We start from the raw sequence: 6,126 nt of genomic DNA on the forward strand, positions 1-6,126 counted from the left end.
AGTGGGCATCCAAGGCCAGTGTGTGTGTGTGTGTGTGTGTGTCTGTGTGTGTGTGTGTGAGTTATCTAAAAGTGCCAGCGGTGAGCTGTGTGTCAAACTGTCGTGAAAAAACCCCGGGAGGGCCGAAGAAAGAGCCAATAATGAATGAACGTCGTGTTCTGGCTCACGGTGTGTGTGTGTGTGTGTGTGTGTGCATCTGTGTTAAAAAAAAAAAGATAAACAACAAGGTAATTGGGTGTGCTGGTGTGCTGGAGGGGGAGTACGCAGCAGTGGGTTGACACAGGGAGGCCCTGCAGCCGCGGCCTCCGGCCTGCAGGGGGCAGTGCAGCTCCAGTAATCTCCTGCTCGGCATTATAAACCTAGTTTTTTTGGCGGGTATTTTGTGCTGCTGACGACTGAGAGACTTCTCCATTTATCTGGGCTGACTGACCTGAGCCTTGTTGGTAAATATCTATAAAAAGGAATTAAATGCAGCTCAGGAGACTCTAAAACTACCGTGTCCATGGCTGCTTTCTAACGAAAGAACATGCAGCCTTTCGACCTTCAACGTGTCGTTATGTAACCGAGCATGTGCATGAGCTGTTAATGACAGAAGCCGGTTAGATGCACTTTTAATGCTGTAAATTGGGGGATAATATTTCCCAGAGCCTAAAAGACGGAATGGAAACGGGGAAAAACAAAGTTCAAAACAATTACTTTTGGATCAAATATCACAAACAAATCTTAATTCAGCCACTTCTTGACTCCTAATGTGCTCCGTTGTTGTGGTCGATGCTTTTATATGTTATCAGCTGACCAAAGAAGTGCTGTGCCCACCACGTCCCTCCGGCTGGAAGCCATCAACTCTCTTTGTTCCCTCGCACATCGAGCCGCTGATTCCTTGAACTCCTTTCATCGTCGACAAACCCTGCTAATTGCAATCCGGCGTGACTCACCTTTTATGTGGCGACGCAGATTTAGAGACTTGAAAGTCCTCTTTTTATGTGGCGCTTCCACTTGACTGTGAACTCCCCCCCCCCCCAGTGGAGACATTATCAGCTTCGATTGCATGTTGGCCTGTGAAGAGTTCCCACCGACAAGACGATCAAGCACTTTGAAAGACCACATATTGTTCTTTTTATTAACCGGGAAAAAAATAATTCATTCCCCGTGGGCACGGAATCGCAGTTAAAGAGGGGGCACAATATTGTTTTACAGCTGCAGCGCTGGTGTGTGTGCGCCCTGTTGTGTCCACGGAAATTCTTTAAAGTGCTGGCTCATGAGATTCAGAAAGCCGTTTTGGACCCATTGGTGAAGATGAATGCAGTTAATGCAAATGAAGAAACCACCCTGCAGAGCTCTGGAGCCGAAGCCCTCCGCTATCTAGTGCCCTTATCTCCAAATGCACTCTGCTGCGTTGATGGCCGACCTCCTCCAAAGCCACATCGCCACGTCCCGTTTCTGATCCGAATGGCCTCGTTGCATGCGAGTCCTCCTCTATAAAAAACAAGAGGGCTAATGTGCCACATGCACTCTGCTGTTAGTCAATCAACATCCTGGTACCGGGGACACACAATGCAGCGGGGTTGATTGAGGTCGGTGGAATGAATAAAGAAAGTGGAGGCTGGAGGGAGGCAGTAAAAAAAGAGGCAATGAGAGATGGGGGAGGGAATAAGAAAAGCAGATAAGGGATAATGAGGTGTTCGTGGGAAGATTGAGAGAGAGAAGAGAGGAAGAGGAGCAAATAATGGGCGAGTGGAGTGGAGATAGAGTGTGAGCGGGGGATGGAGGGGGAGCCCCTCTGAGAGCCCAACGGCATTGTGGGGGAGCACTCTGAGTGACAGGGCGGGTGTGAGGGGGAGGGCCATGGGACACGGGGAATAGGTGTGTTTGTTTTGGCGAAGGAGGCCGGATATCCACGAGGGCGGGTCAAAGAGTGGCGAATAATATCCAGATGAATCTTGAAAAAAATTGTGCCGCTACAATTACTTTTAATATGGCGATTTGCGCCTCCGCCATTGCCATCGGGGGTCTGTGGGGAAATAACTCCGCTATGTAGGATTCTGGGGCCGCCCGATCCGGGACGGATGTACTTCGACCTGCTTTCTGGCAGTGATTACGCAATGTCATATAGTGCCAGTCCACGCTCGCAGCTCCAGTATAAGGGCGAAGCAAGCGAAGTCTCTTGTAATGAATTACACGTTCCAATGTAAATTATGAATATGTAGCTTTTTGGTGTTGTCAACAATATTGTATTCGATCACACGTACTCCACATTCAAACATTCAGAAAACAACGTATATAGGCTGAAAACGCGATCGGTATTTCATCCAAACTAAATGTTGTCATTCTTTTGGTTATGTTAGCATTCATCTCCGATATCACAATGAATAAAACTATGCAGTCATATTTCTGTAAAATCTTTGAATATTCTTACCTTATCAGTTGACATCATTTCTTGGTTTCTGACTTCGTCTGGTCATCAATACAAGTGTATGCGAGGCGGCATCTATCGTAACTGGGTATTTACGACACTGAAGTAAACGTTAAATACCTCCAAAACTGAAGGGGGCGCTAAAAGGGAAAAACTCCATTATGGGGCTTTAAATGTCTTATTCTTCACTTTTTAAGCAGGCTCATGAATACGGGCACAGATTTTGAGAAACTATCCACTCTAGAAAACAATCTCAGGCAACACTTGAGGTCAGAAATCTGCCCCGGCGTACTTTATTTAAACCAGCCTGTCAGCCGCCAATGAGGACGCTAAATGCTGAGGGCTCCAGGTGTGCACGTTGAGAGCTGCATGAATCCCTCCACCCCTTTGCCTTCTCCATCTGCCAACTCTCATGATTGACAGGCCACCGTTTTTATACATTAAACTGCACATTATTTGCACCTTTTTATACATCTGCTGGCTCATGGGGGGGGAGATTTGAACCGTATATGAAGCGAGTGCACAATGGAAAAGGGGGTTTACTCGATATCTCAGAACCAACAGGTCACGACGGCCCACAGGTTCAAGCCAAAGCATAAGCGGCATGTCCCGTGGCGGCGGCGGGGGGGGGGGGGGACTTGTGCACGTGTTGGACGATCGAAACGGAAGCTTTCCGTGTGTTTCACGCGTTGTTGTGTCGAGGTGCAAAGCGTGTGACGGCGTCAGCACAATACTAAACAGGGTGTTTGTGGTATTCATTTATTTTTCATCGAGTGTCTCTCGCTGTCAGAAAAAGAAAATCACAAACACCGTGAGCCGAAATTCAAACAACATACGTCAAGTGTTATCCTCTCACGTCGGTTTGCTGTGGTTGCCATGTGTGTGTGTGTGTTTGTTTTTCCATTTAATGTGCAAGCCAGTCACATAACTTGGATTCATCTGAAGTGTGATTCTGACACACACACACACCTACATACTGATTCTGCACGGAAGGACTGATCCACGCTGAGCCGGGCCGTAATTACTCGGTCGCAGACGGACGAGGAACGGGAAAGACGAAAAAGGAAATCATTCGGGAGCCGTCGGGTACTTGAAAATCTCCCCGAGGCGGCGGCGGCGTTGTCTTTGAGCATTCCAGGAGAGACGGTAGAAAAGATGAAAGAGGGAGGAATGTGAAAGACCAACAACACCAAATCCGGACCCTTGATGATGGGAGGACGAGATAAACAGGACCACACTTTCACCACGTGGCTCGGTGTAAATGAAGCGATGACATCATCCGCCTGCAGCGGCTTCATTTAGCTCCGATCGGTGCACTGCTCCTTATCTCTTTTACACCTCAATTCATGATGCCTTCTACCGTTTAATTCAGTGGTGTCTTGTGATTACTTTTGAAACTCCCTCGTGGTGTTCCCTCCGTTATGTGTATTTCCGATCTTTTCCCCCGCAGCGGGACTCCGCAGATCTGGCAACCGAGCGCTGCCAAATGTTCCACGCGTCGCACGCTTACTGCTGTGGAAATAAAACTCCCCCTAAGTAACGGGATGGTTAAAGGCAGTGCCACGGTCATATATATATATATATATAAAACATTCTAATTGAAAAAACACATAAAACCCCAAATAAAACGAGCTAAAGATGCTACGCCGCTCTCCAGAGAAGAAGACATGCAGATATGGTAATTTGGCCCAAAGGTTAATACAATAACATTCAGTAGAGCTTGAAATGACACTTAACTGCCCACAGAAAAAAAATGCATATATACATATTCAATACAGGGTTACACCTTTTCCGCTCGGCCAGATCCACTCGCTTCGGCAGTAAATTCCAGCCGGAATAGGAAATCGTTGCGTGTGGGCGGCTCTGAGATGGAGGCAGAGGATTTATGTCAAGTCCAGACGAAGGGGAATCATGAGAAGTGTCCGTCGATGATCGGGGCCGCCGGAAAATAACCCGACACGTCCAGAAAGGTATCGAAGGCACCGGAGAGGGATCGCTCCCCGAGGGGGGGGGGGCGGTGACTCTGACCCAGAGGAGATGCTTCATGGAGCTGGACTGCACACTTCCTGTGACCCGGCCAATCAACGCCACGATGCATATGGGCTAATAAGTCCTGCGGAGGAACTGGAAGGAATATTGAAAGGAGGACACATTCGACATTCAGGGGTTATTGACGCTCAAGACTTTATGTGAATTGACGTAAAATCATACATCGTAAATGTTTGAGTACGCCTCGGCTCTTACATCTTGAATTTGTACTCGTGTTGCTCGGAGGTGCCGACCCCTCGCGTCGCGATCGACTCGCACCTGCGTCCCCCGGCGTGGGCGTGAGAAGACCTGTGCAAAAAAAACCAACAACAACACAGTTGCCAGAGAGAGCGATGACGACCGTCACACCTGCCTCGTTCCAGGAAACAGAGAGCGGCCACGAGAGGCCGAAGTCACCGCCCGAGAGGAAGCGCAGGCGGGTAGGTTGTTGTTGTTGTTGTTGATCGCAGGATGTGTTTGAACCTGGAGCTGCGTGGGAAGAGAGCTCGACCCTCTGACACCCCGCGGACCCAGGTGTCCGACAGCCAAGGGTCTATGCAGCCTCCATGCAGTTTACACCAGCCGTGATCCGTGTGGTTCCGCAGGCAGTCGATGACATAAACTCCTCCATTGCTCTCGCTTTTCAATTATTCATCTCGTTCATCCGGCGTTCGATGTGAAACACACGGACGGGCATTTCACTCTCCCAGAGCCGTGTATACGTCTAGCTCGTTGAGGAGGATCGGCTGGAGATGCTGTGAAACCGCAGAGAAGAATTTAGAAACAAATGCCCCCACTTGGGCTATTTGCATCCCACGTGGAGCAGCTGGACCCTCAGTTTCGTCACCGCTCACCAACGCTCTCATGGTGAACACGATGGAGCGCATTCAGCCGACCTATCAACGTGCAATACGGCTCGTACGCAAATCAGATCATGGCGTTGATGAGCACTGCAAACGTGCGCGCTGTGAAGTGGACTCCGAGAGGACCTTTGGCTCTTTTGCGTCAATACACTTCAAGCGGGATGTCGATTTTCTGCTTCTCCTTTTTTTTTCGGAGCGGGGAGCGAATTGCTGACGGGAGAAACTCCTCTGCAATTTTGTTTGTTTTTTCGCCAGAAAATCTGTGTTCTTTAGTGTGTGTGTGTGTGTGTGTGTCTATTATCAGCCTCTGGACCTCAGGGATGGCGGTTGCTGTTGTTTGGTGAGAGCGGAGGCAAAGTGGTTTCATGGAGGTCATCTCTCTGCACATAGACTACAAGCTTATTCAATTCAGGCCCCCAAATCCAGTCGTCTGATTGGCTGATCTTGATACAAAATACATGTATTCAGACTTTTAAATTACACTTGATGTCCGTGTGGCTGAATTCTGAATATTTGAAGTGCTTGTTGGTTATTTTCTATAAAGCCTTTCTCCAGTCTTTGTCCCTGGAGCTGTACAGTTATTTTAGTCTGGAGGATCTATCGTGCATCATCTTTTGGTGAAAAGCACTTCTACCTCTAATTGTAAGAAATTGGACATCTTTTTGAAAGTTTTGCTTTTTCTTGCACAAACATATAATTCCATCTTCATAATATATTCAGATGGAAACTAATGGAAATCGCTGCCGCGCTCCACGGCGTAGAACAAACCGGCGTTACGCCGTGAGCACACGCGGACGCTAACAAAGATTAATGGAAGGGAGA

Source organism: Pseudoliparis swirei, chromosome 14, assembly GCF_029220125.1.
Source record: "Pseudoliparis swirei isolate HS2019 ecotype Mariana Trench chromosome 14, NWPU_hadal_v1, whole genome shotgun sequence".
Taxonomy (NCBI): domain Eukaryota; kingdom Metazoa; phylum Chordata; class Actinopteri; order Perciformes; family Liparidae; genus Pseudoliparis; species Pseudoliparis swirei.